Source organism: Staurois parvus, unplaced genomic scaffold (genome assembly GCF_062004578.1).
Source record: "Staurois parvus isolate SC_StPar_1 unplaced genomic scaffold, SC_StPar_1.0 ptg000011l, whole genome shotgun sequence".
Lineage (NCBI taxonomy): Eukaryota > Metazoa > Chordata > Amphibia > Anura > Ranidae > Staurois > Staurois parvus.
Genome location: NW_028317807.1, coordinates 28,299,295 through 28,318,177, shown reverse-complemented (window position 1 = coordinate 28,318,177; position 18,883 = coordinate 28,299,295). Strand labels below are relative to the sequence as shown.

The following is an 18,883-nucleotide window of genomic DNA, read 5'->3' as shown; positions in this document are numbered from 1 at the left end:
CTCCCCATTCTGATGCTCTGTTCGACCTTTAGCAAGTCCTCTTCACCACGTCTACATGCTTAAATGCACTGAGTTGCTGCCATGTGATTGGCTTATTAGCAATTTGTGTTACCAAGTAATTGAACAGGTGTACCTAATAAAGAGGCCAGTGAGTGTATATTAGGGCTTAATTCAGTTTTGATTGGATTGTATCTTTAGGAACAGATACAAGTCTTCTACAGGCCAAGTTCTGGGGATGATTTACTAAAGGAAAAAAGAATGTTCACTTTGCAAGGGAATTTTCCCTTAGCTTTATGAATGAGGTGAAGCTCTTCTGACATCCATCATTCAGCCATGTGCAAGCAAAAATACAGTTTTTTTCCCTTGCATATCATTGGTTATTTTTTGCAAAGGGATTTTTTACCACATTCACTAAGCTTAGTGAAAGTTTCCTTGTAAAGTGAACAGCCTATTTGCTTTAGTAAATCAACCCCTATGTCCCCCCCATTAAAAAGAAATGCTGCACAGTGTGACTTTTCTTGTAGAACTTGGTGGGTCCGTGTGTGTACATAGTGGCACTGTGTAAGGCTGCATTCTCTCCAGACAGTATTTTGTTGCCTTTTTAATGTTTAAAACTAAAAAAGCAATACTAAAGAACAGGCACTACTTCCACCAAATGTACTGCACTCACATACATGACAGAAAACAATGTATGGTACATTTTCAGTCCTGATGTACATTTTAAATTCAGACCCATTCTATATGGACCTCAAAGTGTCTCCAAAGCAACATTATCCCTTTCACATTCAACAGTTCTTCCTACAGAGTTTTATAAATGAAGGCCTAAACTGTGATGACAGAAGTAGAAGCTGAATGAAGGTGAGAGCAGACAGGTCAGAGGAGAAAAGAATATAGCTGATATCACATCACAGAAAGAAAAAGTACTATTGGAGTTTCTAGAGAAAACAGATGAAGATAAATGTTCAACTGTTTTCCTAAACAAAGATTATGTTTCACTATAATAACCATTGTGCACGCCTCTAAAACCCAGGCAAATGCTAATCCACAGATGAAATACCTTTGGTTACAGTGTATGCAGTTGTTTAATCTGTCAAAGTATTTGTATTTCTGTCCATCAAGTTCTGAGATTTATACTATCCTGCTTAATAGCACAGTCAGGTGCATGAAGCCCCTTTTTCTCGCTTAGATTTATAGACTGTGGAAGGAATTAATTGTGTGCTTTTTTCGCCTATCAGCCTGTTGACTGAACAGTGAAAGAACAGCCAAAGACTGGTGAGGTGGTCTCTATGCTCACTTTGGTTATTTTTTCAATCAGCATCATCGGCTCCCTGGCTTGCCCCTCCCTTTGTTGGTCTGCAGCATAGGGACTTGCCAGAAGCTATTAACAAGTCAAAATCAGGTACTTAGCTCCAGCTCCCTCTAAAAAAATAATGTAATAATTAATTAGTTAACACCTGGCAGCATTGCTTCTTTGCAGCTCTATATAATCTTTAAAAGCTGTTCTTTCCGTTTTTCTTCTTTTTTTTTGGTCTGGCTCAACGTCTCTACCCATTCTTGCATGAATGGTGTTTACTTTACTCCAGCAGCCTCCTTGGATATTTATGTCAGATATCCCAGGAGGTATCATGTCATCATGGGTCAGCTGCAAGAACCTGAAAGAGACAGCTAGCTGCCAATGTCATAAGGAAAGGAGATGGCAACGAGGGATCCGGAGTAAGGTGGTAGAGTGCCAGATCACAGCAGGACAAAGCTGCAATCCGTGGCCATGTAAGTATGCTATTTGACCACAATGCAGTAGACAAGGTAAGAGGGTGTTAAACGCAAAAATAACTCTGAGGGGAAAATAAGGAATATGTATACCCAACATTTCATATTCCTACTATATGCCTGCTGTACCATGTACATGCTTGGAAAAGTATCCTGTTCTCTTTGTATTGCTTCCATTGTCAGAAATCCCTGGTGTTCCTGCCAGTACCTCTGCTTTCCTATTAACCTCCCTAGCAGTATGATTATTTCAGATTTTTGGTGCTGAAAGCGGTACTATTATTTTGCATGGAAATATGTAGTTTTTTTTATTGTAGGCTGTAATTTTTAGGAATAACTCACTGAAATCTGTCCGAACAAGAGTCTATTAAACATCCCGGGTATGATAAAGTTTGAAACACAAAATCATAAATTAAAATTTAATAAATAATCATAAAAAATAATAATATAATAATAATACATTTAATTCAATGATATAATCAAACCGAAAACACTGAAATTTGAAATAGAGGGCCAAGTTCGCACATCACTGAGCAAAGTCGCAAAATCGTTTTCATTATCTGATGACGAATTTCCCCACGAATCATTATCACTCAATTCTGCAAGTGGTTCTAATTTACTATCGCTGTTCTCTAGCCGGTCTAAACCCGCTTTTGACCTAAAGGGACACTTTTTGGACGCCATGGACGTTTCTCAGTTTCCAGGCAGAAATAACAGACAAAATGCAGGCAGGGCACAGGACAAAGCACTAGGGACAAAATGTATGTGAAATGGGCTGAAACAGCAATGTTTTACTATGTAAAATTTTTTGGAAAAAAATGTCATTTTTTAAAATGTTCAAATTTCCCGCCGCCGGCAGCGCCCGTACGTCCCGATGTCACAGGGACCGGAACACAGAAGCCAGATGCCGGCATCGGCCGGAGGAGATGGCCGGGGACGCTGCAGGGGACACATCGCGGGAGCGAAGGACAAGGTCAGGTCTGCAGGGAATCCCTATGCAGCGCCGCATGGTAAGCCCGAGTGTAGCTCGGGGGTTACCGCCTTTGGTACTGACATTTTACCCCGAGCTACACTCAGCAATACCGCTAGGGAGGTTAAAAACTGACCACACTAAACATGAAAGCACAGCGTGATCATTTTTCCGGCTGTGCTTGAACTCAGCCTGCTCTCTTCCAATGATCTGACTTCAGCTGACACTCCCTTCCTCCCCCTGCACAGCCATTCACTGGGAGATCAGAGTACTGCTTTTTTTCCCTCCCTGGGCTCTTATGCAGCTGACAACTAAGGGTTTGTGATCACTTATAAAAAGGGGAAAAAAGGTATTTATATATTTTTTTACACGTATACATAAGTGTTTTGCCGTACATTTTAAACTGAATGAGTTGTTTTACAAGGTGATGGTTCATGCATACTTTAAGTTCCCCTTTAATGTGCATCTTTTATACCTACTTGGAGTAGTGCTTTAACTACAAAATTGTAAAGTATGTCTTGACTGATACGATTCTGTTAAATACCTTTGTTTCTAAAGCAGAATCTAGCATCTGGCCACTATAATGATCAGAAAGTGAATTTAAATTCTTGACTCGGCATACTGTTTGCCAGTGCTTGGTATAATTAGCACTTATCCTTATCGTTTCTGCTTTCTTTATACAGTAAATTTATTCACTGAGATGCTTGTGGTTTTGTTAAACTTGCCACTAAGAGGTGCTAACTGCAGAGCCGAGAGATCTCATGTAAATTATGGCTTGATGCACATAACATTACAAAGCTCCAATTGCAGCCCCCGGGAATTAATATATCCTCTGTCACACTGCTTGGGCTGCTGCAGCACTTCTACTGCAGATTCAAGTAATTAATACCACTGGCTATTCAGAATAACATTGCACAGCTGTGTCCTGCTACTGGCCAATGCTATGGGAAATCAATGTTTGATGGTACACAAATATTAATATGTTTGCATAATACCTGTCATTGTGTGATGACACTTTGAAACCTTCCAAAGCTCTACTTGGTACTTGACATTATGGGGTTTATTTACTAAAGCTGGAGAGTCCAAAATCAGACACCCTTCTGCATAGAAACCAATCAGCTTCTAACCTCAGCTTGTTCAATGAAGCTTTGGCAATGAAACCTGGAAGCTGATTGGCTTCTATGCAGAAGGGAGTCTGATTTTGGACTCTCCAGCTTTAGTAAATAAACCCCTATGTGTGTTTACTTTTTCATTTGCTTCTTGGTAACTATATACTATTCTCCTGTACTGTGATGTAAGAAAGAAGTAAAGTAGAATTCCAGGATATACCTTACTAATCTTAAAAGTGCTCCCTACCCCCTTCTAACACATATGCTGTCTAACCTGTGTAAGAAAGATATATATATTACCTATTTTGAGGCCACTCCAGTCTGGCCACGTGATCTAGCTTCCTTGTGTCAGCCAGCAGCAGCTGCAGGGGAGAAGAGGGAGCCCCAACAACAGGCAGGCCACAGTAAGCCTATAGGTGTCATCACCAGTCCCATTGCCATCTGTTCTCAAGCACACTCTACTCTCCCTTACAGCCAGCACTGGATGATGCGGGATCACGTGACTGGATTGGAGCAGCTTGAAAATAGGTAAGTATATACAGCTTTTTTACACGGGTTAGCCAGCATAGATGAAGGGAGGGGAGAGAGCATTTTTACGATTCTTTAAGTTTATCCTGGAATTCTGCTAAAAGCTTTATTTAGAGTGCACTTGTGAATTAGTCAGCCATTGCTGACTTCCTCTAAAAGGTGTAAGTTCCAGGGCTGTTAGGCTGATATTAGTTTTACTACTTATTGAGCCAACAGTTCCTAGTATGTCATTGTCCTGGGACAAGCATAGAAGACTGGAGTGTAAACTTTTCGGACTCCATTGAATAGATGCTTTTTCCAGATGAATGCCTATGTTATGGAGCCTGAATCAGGATAAACAGTGAGCCATGGATGCTCCCATAATTCTCTCTCTATAAGTTCACTTTAAAGTACACCTGTCATAAAGAAAAATCTTGGGGTTTCATTACTTACCTCTTTTTGAAAGTGCAAGATGTCTGTAAATGGCTTTAGTAATATGACATGGAACAAGCATTCAGATTGGGAAAAAAAGTCAGTAAAGTCAGTACTTACAGTACTTTAAGTTTCTGTCCTGATCTGGCTTCAGGTCAAAAACTTAATAGTACAGCAACAAGAGGGCCAGTATGACAGCCAGGTGACTAGAATTTCAGAAGGAGAGGTCATTAAGTTTTCTTTAGGATGCCTGGAAGTATTAGAAAAGAACTAAAAAGCAGCCCTAGTATATTAAAAAAAAGTTTGGGGTTTTTAAAACAACAAACATTTATACTCACCTTATTGCTGCAGCATCACTGTGATGCTGCAGATGTCCGACGTTGGCTTTAGGAATGAGGACTGAGCGATCACATTACCATTGATTGCTCAGCTCTCGGTCTGCTCAGGGCAGAGAGAAGTGACTTTCAGTCACGGCTCTCAGCTCTGCTTGTCCAGCGCTTACTGGAGCACCAGGCTGGAGAGGAGGCAGAGCCAACTGTTAATCAGGTAGCTGGGTGGATCCAGACAATATGGTCAGGATCCTTCCAAAGCCTAGAACGGCTCTGTTATGTCAGCTGAGAGCAGGCAATAGCCCTCTCTCAGCTGACTTTGGTTCCAAGGTGAGCAAAAATAAGTGCTTTCCTGTGACATACAAGAGAATTACGGCCAAAAAAACTTTGGCCCTACTGCTCTCTTAAGCATGACTGTGCACATTTATGAATTATTTTAAAAAAAGGTTATAAATAAAAACATGGTCACTTTGACCCTAGTCTAGAGTAGCACAATTTTAGGGGCGGCAGGCCACCCATTATTATTTGTAACATATTTTATGTTGTTGTATAATTACACTTATAAATAAAGGGAAAAAAAATAAATATCCAAAAGGAGCATGAAATATCCAAAAGGAGCCAAGGGACTGAATAATTGAAATCTGGTGCTGCATATGGCCAAGGATTTTAAATGCTTATCATGTCAACAATCATTAAATCTGATCTTGCATTATAATCACAATTTTGAGAAAAATCTGTAAATATTCCCCCCCCCCCAAAAGAAAAAACAGCACATAGAATAAATTATATACTAGGGTTGTTAGTGCCAGTACTGATCTAAATGATAGTTCTTATTCCTTGTGAGAGCATCGTGAAGTTGCCATTGCTTAGTTTTCTCTGACTTTCAGAGAAAAATGACCTACTCATTCATCAACCACAGCTCACAATTGTTTCTTACTTAGAGGGGCTGTCCCTTTGTTGGAACTGAACTCCTCTGTCCCTCATTCCTCGACAAATGTCACTCTTTTTGCTCTGGTGAATTGTTCTGTATAAATAAATTAATCATTTATCTGTCTGAGCTCTTTACAATGCACTAAACATTTTTTCCATTTTTCTGATTATTGAATGAATTACTTTAAAATGCTAATACAGTAAAAATAGCCGTGAACATGATTATACTTGCAATACAATTCACTATGGTCCTTGTGATTAGAGGTTTATTCTGTGCTAAAAGGTGTTAATATTTCCCGTCCTAGAAGGTTGCCTCAGCCTCTGAAGTGACAAGAGACTCAGACACATAAGAATCAGAATGCAGCCAGGACTGAGGAAAAGTAAGTTCGCTGACATTACATATCACATGCTCATCAATGACAACATCCCAACATGCAGTAGGTGGGGCTGGGACTACAACAACAGAAATCGCTGGTAATATCTCAACATATTTAGCTTACTTTGGACACCTACATATACAATGCATATTTTCATGCAATGTCTGCTTTAATGCTATAACACTGTCTCCAGTCTAAAATAAGATTTAACTTCAGTATATCTTTCCATTTTATTAGAACAAGGCAGATGGGCAGATCATACCAGCCAATAAGTAATGACATATTCGCCAGCCCTTCTGGTAAATGTCTCATTTGTCAAATTACCAACATGGGTCTAGTGAAAAGGGGAATAAAATAATAAATTACTAATGATAAAAAAAATTGTAGCACAATTTAGATTTTTTAGTTTCAAGAAAAGCTTACACTTTTTTATCATTCAATACTTGTCTGAGGAAGCAGAACAGTTATATAAAGAGAATGATTAATGGGTACATATGGATAACTTTCTCATTGATGGAACAGTTAGAATTTTTAACTGAATACTGTAAAAAAATAAATATGAAAAATTCTCTAGACCAAAAATAAGAAAGTAAATATGAGTGCTTAGAGACAGAAGAAAGATTGGAGATATAATGAAATTTGTATGAAACACCCGTTCCAACACTCTTTGCAGATCACTATTGGTAAATGTATAAGTACTGTTGATTAACAGATTGACATAATCAACAAACTTAGAAGCTGAATTGAGACCCCTAATAACTGGTAAGAGTAAACATGCTAAAAAAAATACTTGTGTGGACATGACAAGCATGCAATAGAGCAGTGGTTCTTAAAGGGTTAGTTCACCTTTACGAAAAAAAAATAGCCTATTCAGGGAAGGGGTGCTTGTAGAAAATTTTGCAGCTCTGACTACAGCTGTAGGTGTGGGCCAATTACTTACCTCCTTAAGCCTGATTGGAATACTCCCAGGACTTTGCTAGGAGGCCTAGTGTAACTGTTCACCTCCACCATCACAGGAGTGAGCTTTTTCTCTAGCAACGTCTTGGCAGTATTCCAGTTAGGCTTCAAGAGGTATGCAAATGGCCTACACTTATAGCAAGACCATTATTCAACTTTAGCCAGAGCTGCACAGTTTGTTTTTTTCTACAGACATCCCTTATCTTTTTAGGTAAAGGTGAACCAACCCTTTAACTTTATTTTGTTACAAATTCCTTTAAAGAGGAGTTCCGACACTCACCCCCCCCCCACCAAAATAAAGAATTAAGCCAGCAGCTACAAACACTGTAGCTGCTGACTTTTAATATTAGGGCAGATACCTGTCCAGGGATCCAGCGGCGTCCTCACCCAGAGCCGATTCTTCAATCAGCTGTCGGGTGCTGGCGCTGTCCTCTTGACCTAAGAACTAAGGAAACCTAACAGCTTCACAGATGGTTTTCTACTGCACATGCTTGAAGGACGCTACACTTTGTGAATGGTCTACAGTCTTCTGGGACCTGTGAAGTGTCCTAGAGAGCTGCGGGGGGGCCAAACTTTGCTGAAGTGGGTACCTGTCAAAACCAGGTACCCGTTCACCCCCAAAGGGTGCCAAATGTGGCAGCAGAGGGGGGGGGAGCAGATAAGTGAAATGTCCACTTTGGGGTGGAACTCCACTTTAACAATCTGATATTTTATTGAATTTTAATTGCCTCATATATATGATATACACAAAGTTTGAATAAAGTAAACAATCTTAACAAAAAATTATTTTTCATGCAAAAAGTAATGGCCACTCATTACAAAAAATGAAATACAATCATCATTTCAACACTTTAATTCCGTTCAAATCTTTTACTACCAATACTACTATTAGAAAATGAGAATTAGTTTGTGCTATTATGGAGTGGTACAAGATGGTGTTTGTGCAGAGAAAAAAGATACAAATTTCAATGGTAAACATGGGCCAACGACGAATCCAGAAACACTTAGCGGTTGCAGCTGTCAGCAGTACGGGATATGTTTTCTTTAATTTCTTTCAACAGGAAACCATTGATTGGGACCAGTGGAAGAGATGTATAGTGAATGTAAAAGTTACTTTTTATCTGACCCTCACGGATCCCTGAAACCCATCCATGGATCACTTAGGGGTTCCATGTACCCCAGGTTAAGATTTCTAGCTGAGAAGCACTCAGGAATAATTTGTAACTTTACCAGTTACCTGTTATTAACCATGTGTGTTTGGCATACAAGGACGATCTCACTGACACTGAGGACATCGCCAGAAAACGTTTTTGCAACTCTCTTCACACTTACAGTTTAAACCAAATGTCCCACATTTAGGACTGTAATTATATTTAATAGGGCCCCATAGAAAAACCATTAAGGGCCCCCTAGACTGTTTAAGGTGGATCTTTACGTAAAAGGCAAGGTCTGCTTATTAGGTTCTTTCCTTAACCCCCTGTAATAGTACTGCAAAAAATGTACCTTTACGTAAAAAAAAATATACTTATCTTACCTCTGTTTTCTGCCTGTGGTGTCTTGGTGAGGGTGACATTATGCTCTTTCCAACAAGCTATTTGGGATTGCACAGCAGTCAAGAGCAAGAACACACCCTTGCAATGGACTGGAGTGACATCTTAAAAGATTTAGCCTACTCTGCATTCCCCTAGAAGGACGGTGATGTCACGTCCTGAAGTTCTAAAAATAGGGGCAAGGTAAGTAGGGGCATTTTACTGCAAGGTCCATTTTAATCTGTATCTCAAAGGCAGTTACTCTAGGGATGCAGATAACTAATTGCTTTCATAGCAATATAAAGGTTACCAAACTACATACACTATATTGCCAAAAGTATTGGGCCAGCCCTCAAAATCATTCGATTCAGGTGTTCCAATCACCTCCATGGCCACAGGTGTATAAAATCAAGCACTTAGGCATGCAGACTGTTTCTACAAGCATTTATGAAAGAATAGGTCGCTCTCAGGAGCTCAGTGAATTCAAGCTTGGTAACGTGATAGGTTGCCACCTGTGCAATAAGTCCATCTGTGAAATTTCCTTGCTACTAAATATTCCACGGTCAACTGTTAGTGGCATTATAACAAAGTGGAAGTATCTGGGAACAACAGCAACTCAGCCACGAAGTGGTAGGCCACGTAAAATGACAGAGCAGGGTCAGCGAATGCTGAAGCGCACAGTGCGCAGAAGTTGCCAACTGTCTGCAGAGTCAATAGCTAAAGACCTCCAAACTTCATGTGGTCTTCAGATTAGCACAACACCAGTGCATAGGGAGCTTCATGGAATGGGTTTCCATGGCCAGGAAGCTGCATCCAAGCCTTACATCACTAAGTGCAATGCAAAATGTCAGATGCAGTGGTGTGAAGAATGCCGCCAATGGACTCTAGAGCAGTGGAGACCTGTTCTCCGGAGTGATGAATCATGCTTCTCTGTCTGGCAATCCAATGAACATGTCTGGGTTTGGCTGTTGCCAGGAGAATGGTACCTGCCTGACTGCATTGTGCCAAGTGTTAAGTTTGGTGGTGGGGGGATTATGGTGTGGTGTTGTTTTTCAGGGGTTGGGCTTGGCCCCTTAGTTCCAGTGATGGGAACTCTGAGGCATCAGCATACCAAAACATTTTAGACAATTTCATGCTCCCAACTTTGTGGGAATAATTTGCCCCTTCCTGTTCCAACATGACTGTGCACCAGTGCACAAAGCAAGGTCCATAACGACATGATGAGTGAGTTTGGGATGGAGGAACTTGACTGGCCTGCACAGAGTCCTGACCTCAACCCAGTAGAACACCTTTGGGATGAAGTAGAACGGAGACTGCAAGCCAGGCCTTCATTTTCGACATCAGTGCCTGAGCTCACAAATGCGCTTCTGGAAGAATGGTCAAACATTCCCATAGACACACTCCTAAACCTTGTGGACAGTCTTCCCAGAAGAGATGAAGCTGTTATAGCTGCAAAGGGTGGGCAGGCTCAATATTGAACCCTACGAACTAAGACTGGGATGCTATTAAAGTTGATGTGCATGTAAAGGCAGGCATCCCAATACTTTTGGTAATATAGTGTATATGTAATTTTAACCAAGCTTATCTGCCAAATGCTATTGCTATATTACTGAGTGGTCAAACAGTTTTGGGCCCTCTGTGCTCCTGGGTCCCATAATTGTTGCATGATCTTTTATGGCTACAATGAGGCCCCTGCACACATTGGACATGAATGATTAAAAATGTCTAGTGCACTACATGTCATGTGATTATTGATAAGTCCAAACTCTAAGAGAATGACATGGCCTTTGCCATATGGGTGGAGGGAAATGCTTTAATTTTAGTCACACAATAAAGTGCAAACAAAGATTGGCAAAATGGTTCTGTACCCAACAATGTAAATATTGTCCCTGAAGGCCTAACATTAAAAAATGCTTTGTTTGTATACTCTAAAACAACAAAACCCAAGTAGAATCACATAAGTGATACAAAATCAACAAAGACTATAACCTTTATTCAAAAAAACTGTGACAAAGAAAGAATTATGTGCTGCAAATCAAAAACAACCAATCACACCTCAGCTTTCTACATTCTGATAAAACTGAACTGCTAAAAGGTATCTATGATTGGCTGCTGTGGGTTAGTGCACATCATTGTTCTATACAATATGTTAATAAACATGTCTGGGATTATGAGCCTTGGCAAATTATCAATTACTGCAATACAAACCAGCAAAGCTGCTGACTGCCAGCTGGGCTGGACTACATAGTTCAGATCTGCATCTACATTCTACAGTATCTTTATAGATTGCTGCTTGATGCAGCTATGGTATATCCCACCCATGATCTCACCAGTGATACATTTATCTCATTTTATCACCATATTCCAGTACGTTGGGGCTTATTACTGGCTATGGACTTGAGCAGAACACATTAAAGCATTGCACAGCTGACAATGCATCTTATCCACTTTAGGTACAGAAAACATAGAACCTTTTCAATAACCGAACTTTCAGCATTACGTATTCCAATGCTCAGATCTCAAGTCCAGATTTTTATTCTATTTCATGAATATATTTTTCTTGATATATTTCTTGTTCGAGAATCTAAAGTCAATTTGCATTGTACATGCGTAGTGACATATGGTGAGCATAATTAATCATATGCACAACAGGTTATGATTTTATGTACAGACTTAGTTTCTTTACAGCGGTGTGAATCCTCTAAATGAAGATGCTCCTTCAAAGACAGAGGCCCTGTTAGTTGCTGATTCAGCAGGCGGGTCTGTCTCTGTCTGCACCTCCACTAGTCCTGCAACACGGATGATGCAGCGAAAAAAATACACAGTCCAAAAAAAAAACCCAAACAAAAAAAAACGCGCAAACAATGGTGTCAGAGCGATCATCAAAAACAGCCCCCTCCCTACTAATACTATGACTTAACCCTAAAACCGCTGGCTACAAAGATAACACAATTTTCCAGAACAAGCCAGAAAAAAGATAACGACCATCAATAAGTTAATAGAATGCAGAAAAAAAAATGAATCGTACTAACCCCACAGTCTATCCTCCTCTGGAAATAAAAGACGTCCATGCACAAAGCTATTGAATCAGCTGTCATTCTGTCTCTAGAATGTAAAGTGGGCCCTAATCTGTCGATTGTTTAAAAGCAAATACCTTTTCATTAGTTTAGCTAATACATTTACTGTAGCGGTAATAGCATGGATTGACTGATCTCTACAAGTAGCAATCTGTAAGTTATTGGCGCAGCTAAGAAGATAGACATATTTCAGCACTGGCATAAATACCTCTTTATCCGGATGCTGTAGCAGGAAGGAGAGGCAGGAACAAAAGCACGAATCAAGCAGGAACTGGAGAAATAAAACACAGGGGGTGGGGGGGACAAAAGGACAAGACGTTAGGTTTTTTTTTTTTGTATGAAGCACTGAAAGAAGATGCACTGCCTGTAAGGAGAGGAGATCTGCAGACAGCAGCGATGTGGATTTAACACACCTTCTGTTCTCTGGCACTGCAGCATAATGCTCTTTGTTTTAATTCAGCTGATGCTTAGGAAGAGGGCACTGGCAGAACTGGTTAATAGCCTCCTGCGAAAGACACAGGCTGAGATCCACTTTATTCACTCCCTCCCTACCTCTCCACCGGCTCCCTCTGCCTAGGACTGTGTCAACCACCAGCCTGTCTCAGTGAAGCCTGCAGTGGTACTGAGGAGAGGGGGCGAGGGAGGCAGAAAGGGAGGGAGGAAAAAAGGAGGGGGTTGGGGAGAGAAAGGAGAAAGAGTAGAGGAAAAAAAAAGATGAAAAATATTTTGGTGAAGAGGAGGAGGAGGTAAATTGGAGCAAGAAAGGCGGTGAGAGGAAAGATGGGTAAATGAGCAGGTGGTAAGATGGAAGGAAGATGATGGAAACAAAGGATGGGAAATGAAAATGAAGAAGGAGCGAGTTGCAAGGAAACACACAGGAAAGGAAAGGTTAATATGCAAAGCATATCAAATGATGAGCGAAATCTAGGAATAAACAGAGAGCTCTCCACCAGCCCTGGAATATTCTAGAAGGAAAGGCAGACAAGAGGCGCGTCATCGTTCACTCTCAATGAGAAGATGTCCTGGTGTCTACATAGAGGACCTTGTCATAGGATTCGATCGGCAGCTACCTGACGGGCATCTAAACTGCCTGCCATATTCTCAGATTACAGCATTAGTGGACCTCCTCCCATTCCTCCAATACACAAAGACTTAAAGGTGGACCTACTTTTGAGACTGGAGCAGGCACTTGACAGAGTTAAAATGTAAAAATTACCTTGTCACCTACACAGTGTGGTGACAGCCATGTTGTGGGCTGAGCCACTATTCATGAGAATGCAGTATATTAACTCTCACAGTGGTGATGTCACCAAGGTGGGACGCTTTGTGCCACTGATGTAAAGCAACATGTGTGCACCTTGTACACTGCACAGACATATTAAACTGGGCACAGTAAGCTTTAGCAAGCAAAGTAACAATTCATTGTATACAATTGTGTGCTTTCTTTATACTTTGATATAGGCTTTTTGTATTTATTGAGCATTTGAAGTGCATTTTACATAGAGTTTAAGATTTATTAGTGTTTTATCACCCCAAGCACATTAAATATGTGATCTATATATTTATCATGCACCTTGCATACCCCTGTTTTCATTTGAATTGGCCTTTCAGAATGTAGGAGTTTTTAAAGCTTTTGGGAGCAAGAATGAGAACAGGTGTCTCTGAAATATACTGTACAGAATATTTGCTTCTCATACACCATAACCATGCATTAAAATTAACTTGCGCATAGGCAAAGCACATTAAAATATTAAAGCTGAACTCCAGAAAATATTTGTATGGCATACTTGCAGTGGTCCAGCTTTGCACAATGTCAGTATGGATTTCTAATACATGAAGAACCATTGTGGAAGCTGGAAATCACTGGAATGACCCTGTAGTAAGTGTTTAGTGAGGCAGCTGCTCACAAAGAGCCTGAGCAGGAAGCAGAAGATCGCAGCTATAACTATAGTAAAGTCAAATACTCCAGTCTCTTTCCAGCAGTCCATCAGGTATGAATAATGCATACTTTACATTGTGCCAAGTTGGACCAATATAGGTATATATTACAAAGAATTAGTTCAGCTTTCAAAGTCTTCTAAAATAAGCCCCCATTCACATCTGTAGCTCTAGGCATTTGGAGATATTAATCTTTAAAATTTTCAACAACGGCACTGAAATCACAACCTGTTTCCCTTTACTTTCCATGTAAGGAGAATCTTGGCAGCCACTCAGACTTCTAATATAAACACACAGCAGGTATTTCTAAACTGCTAGAAACTAATTGATATTCTCAATATACAGTGTTCTTAAAACTAAAAATATAAATCTTATATAAAAATCAATAAAGTGCATTATCCACAACACAAATGTCCATTAGAGTGCAAAAGGTTAGGTGTCCATTCAAGTGGAACTTTCAAGTGTTCTCTTTCATGCAGTATACCTTTTTCACTATATAAAGTTCTCTGTGGAAATCATGAAAACCAAGCATATAAACTGCACCATAACAATTCTTTAAAAATAGTGATTCTTCAGCACTTCACTCTATGTGCCAACACCACACTGGAGAACTCACCAGATGATTATGACCCCCCCCCCCCACACACACACACACATACACATACATTAGAGTAGGTCTATATGCGCTTTGTCCCCCCAGGGATTTAAACATCCAGGGCTGCACCTCTTCTTCCTCACAGTATCATCAGAACTCGGAATTGGGATCTTGGAATTTGGAATCCAGAACTCAAAATGTGGAATTGGGAATTTGGAACTCAGAATTTGGAATTTCAGAACTCAGAGTTAATTAAGTACTGTCCGTGATACTTTTTTATTTGCACTAACGTATCACGGACAGTACTCAATTGTTCCTGTCGCAAGTGCACTAATACGGCTACAATCACCTCAAGCAGAACTCAGAGTTAAAACATCCAAATGTGTGCCAACAATGACCACCAGAGTCATTGTGACTTGTACATGCTATGAGACATATTGTCACCACCAAGTCAGTTCATTTGAATGCCTAAGGGTTTAGTAGCTAACAGAATAAAACACTGGGAAAAAGGACGTTTCTATAAAGAATTGTAAATTCTTTCATCCCAAAAACTAAATTAAAATGTAAAAGCAACATAATATTTACTAATTACAATAAGTGCTTTCATATGCATCAATGCTTCTTGTAGGTAAAATGCTGTAAATTAACTAATTTGCGCAATCAATATGCAAATATGTGGCATCTCGGAGGGTGGGCCTTGATGCCAAGGCTGCATATTGTTTACCCAAATATAAACAAACATGTGCTGTGAGCGAGATACCAGCACAGCTACCGGCGCCTGACTGAAAGGTCCCGATCTCTGCTTGCGATCGCAAGCTTTTCAATCATGTGATCGCTGTGACAGCCTATCACAGTGGTCACATGATGTAAAACCCCGCCCAGCCTCTCGGCATCCAAACCTCCTCAAATTATCAGGAGGCGTGGCCTTAAGGGGTTACAATTAAATAGTGAAAAACATTAAATCCTTAGGTATGTGTGGGCCAAGTAACTAACACATTTCAGAGCCACCCAGCTCCGTTCTCAAAGACCTCAAAGGGGCTTTGAGGGAGCCGGGTGGCTCCGAAAAGTGTTAGCCACACCCCTTCCCTGTCCCTGATATAATTTGCAGTCAGCAAGGCCCTGTGTTCCATGGCCCCCAGACCGATTCCTGCTTCAGTAGCCCATACAACACCCTGAGTGTGACATCCCGGGATGTCCAGTTTTCAGGACACAACACAGCTGTGCCACAAGTGATATGCACATGATGCCCTTTTAAATGTGAGTTGCCACTTGTATGTCTACTAATAAATTGTATTAGTAATGCTGCACCCAGCTCTGCACCCTCTGTTGTTTTATTGTAGAGCTATTATACTGCTTGTGACCACTTACAGCTCACTGGGAGTCTGTGGTGCATGATGGGATTTCTAGCATGGTATAAGAGTGAGCATACATTATACCTATGCTCATAAATACTCATGCATATATACATGAATATGCCCAAAGGAACTGCAACTACGTACAAATAAAAGGAGGGAAATGAAATGCAGTTGATTCATACTACGTTTAATATGTTTTGTTTTGTATGGAAGGGGGGGGAGCAGGTTCATGGCTTGCAGAACTATGACCGTACAGCATGAGATGTCCAGAGATATTAGCAACACCTTCTCCCACCCCCTCTTAATAACCATTGATGTGCCCATATTATGTATCTGAAGAAATGGTCACATGATGATCCTTTTCTCTTCTTCCATTTTTTTTCTGGGTCCTTCTCCAGGTGTCCACATAACTGCCTGCATGATGTGGACACCTACTGGTGGAGACAACACCAGTGGCCAGGACTTCTCTCATAGGCTCCAGAGGAAGCAGGACTTAATAGAGGTGGTGAGGGACCATTGCCCAAGAAGATACGGGCACATGGGACGAATATTGGGTGGTATCGGCCAGTTCAACTGAAAACCTGGATGACATTTGGCCGCGTGTACGGTACGGGGGGGGGGGGGGGGATGCCCTGCTGTCCAAACACAATAACACATATGGGAGATCACTGTACTAACACTACTTGTTACAGTGTGTATGAGGCTTAAGATAGCTGATGCACAATGCACTATTTACATTTTTTTACTGGAGTTGGTCTTTAAAATTGAATTCAGGATAGATATAAACAGCACAAATTGATAATTTTTTTAATGCAAGTACTGCAAGTACCTAGCTATGACTTGGTATCAGGCTTGTGCAGCACCTGTACAGCAGAATTAAGATTGGTTGAGGGAGAAGCAGAATAAGAAATCAATCAGATGTACTGCAGTGGTCATCTACTCATAGGAGGAGGGAGTATAGTGACAGAAAGATGAGCAAATCAGCCTACTTCTTTTCTTATTTAGTGTTATAGAATATGTAAACTCATTATTTCATATTCCTGATATGTGCTTGCTGTACCGTGTGCTTGCATGAAAAAATATCCTGTTCTCTTTATATTGCTTCCTTTGTGTGAAATCCCTGGTGTTCCTGCCAGTCATTCTGCTTTCATATTAAAAACTGACCACACTACATAGGAGAACACATTGTGGTCAGTTGTCTGGCTGGGAACTCATCCTGTTCTCCTTGTTTTGCCTTTCATTTTTATTTTAAACTAAATGGGTTGTTTTACCAGGTGAGGGTTTGCAATCACTTTAAGTCATATGTGAATGAATAAGGCTTGTAAGTGTTACCGAACAGCAGCAGAGAAAAAGTCTCCTGCCCTACCACGCAGGGCTGTTTTGTGTGGAAGAGCTGTGTAAATCTCAGGAGTGGATGGACAGAGATGCAAACCATTTGGCAGGTAAAACAACTCCACTATATGTATTTCATTTGTGTTTTTAACTGTTTTCCTGGTGTTTCATCTTCTATATGTCTAGATTAGGACACTTTGAGTGTCAAAGTTTGGAGGTGGGGAATCGTGCCTTAGGGCCTGGAGTCAGGTCCTCCTTGCATGTAAAATACCATCCAATGTGCTTCAGGCAATTTTGGGAGTGGAAGATTTAGGAAAAGCTGTGGCTTGCTTCACCATCTGTGAACAAGCACCTAATGTGCTTTGTTTAATGAAGGAAAACCCTTGTAAAGAAATTAACTTGCATCAATAAATTAACAAAAAACAGAACATGAGGCAGGAAATAGGAGATGCAGGGAAAACTATGGAGTATGTTGGGTTGAGAACATCATCACACTATGGGGCATTTATTTGCATTTATTATGGGGCATTTATTATTTATTTGATAAAGGATACCAAACAGTAGAAAGACCCCAAACTTTGAATTCTTTTCTGTAAGAAATACAGTTATGTCACAATGATACAATATTCTAACATGTTTGTTCTGGTGTTAATAGACACTGCTATTGTTAACACTTATTGGAGATAAACAGTGCACACAAGTAAAAACTTTTTCTAAACTGGCATCTTTTTTTATGAATTTAGAAGAAATTAGACAATTGCCCATGCCAATTTATTCAAGGAATGATAGCATGCCTCCATATTGGTTGGGCTTTGTTTCCAATTAAAGGTTCTCAAGCAAAGGAATATGTACCCAGGGTTATATAGTGCACTAACAATACATATGCACAAATGAATGCGCATTTGGCATAAGCTGACCCCTATGGTGAAAAGTAACTTTTATAAAGGAGTGCATAGCTTCATTGCATCACAAAGGCTAAATTGTATGCATACCTGTATATACGATATAAAAATTAGAATTAAGGCAAGGTTCACACTAGTGATAATGAAAATAATAAATATAACTCAAGCGCTTACTATGGTGAATACAAAATATCTAAATTAATAAATAAGTATATATGTATATGATATAAATGCTGTAGCCATTAGTGCACACAACACATGTCTCAGTAGGCTAACTAGTGAAATAATGTCAGTGTAAAAAAAGTGCTGCGCTACATAATCAAAAAATGCACAATCCATATACAATATAACTAAACCAAAAGCACAGGACAGTGAACTTAAAAAAACAGAGATAGAGACTCAAAAAAATGATTATTATATAAACCAAATAATAACCAAAGTCCAATCAATTAGTGTTCTGCTGTGGACCCTCCTTAATATAACGAACACCGCGTGCAGCTATCACAGGATTCAAGTGCAAACTCTCCTCCACCATAAATCTGCTCACCTCCGGCAGTGTGACCTCTCATTATACAATGTTTTGGTCTAACTACACTTTTGGTCCCAAATGTACTGGACTCTGAAGTTCAACTTGCTGAAGATTAACTACAAGGATGCCCCCTCCAGATAACCGCCTAAGGGTCAGCCGTGTTCCTCATAAACAAATGATCAACGTAGTGCTTTATCCTTTAAAACTTTTATTGTACAATGAACCATAAGAAATGCACTCACATTCAGTAG

At 40.1% G+C, this 18,883-nt stretch overlaps 1 protein-coding gene across 21 annotated transcripts in view; it reads right to left on the bottom strand.

The window, feature by feature from the left end:
• The window catches only part of MAP2 (microtubule associated protein 2), a 297,262-nt gene that overhangs the window by 151,362 nt on the left and 127,017 nt on the right, over positions 1 to 18,883 (bottom strand). For 19 of the 21 annotated variants that reach the window (XM_089671950.1, XM_089671989.1, XM_089671981.1 and 16 more), the window contains one exon: positions 12,190 to 12,252. The exons of 1 other annotated variant lie outside the window; for it this stretch is intronic. The gene's annotated coding sequence lies outside the window, so the exon portion shown is untranslated. Of the gene's footprint in view, positions 1 to 12,189; positions 12,253 to 12,394; positions 12,604 to 18,883 lie in introns of those variants that run through there. One more of the 21 variants, XM_089671957.1, reaches the window with a different exon arrangement.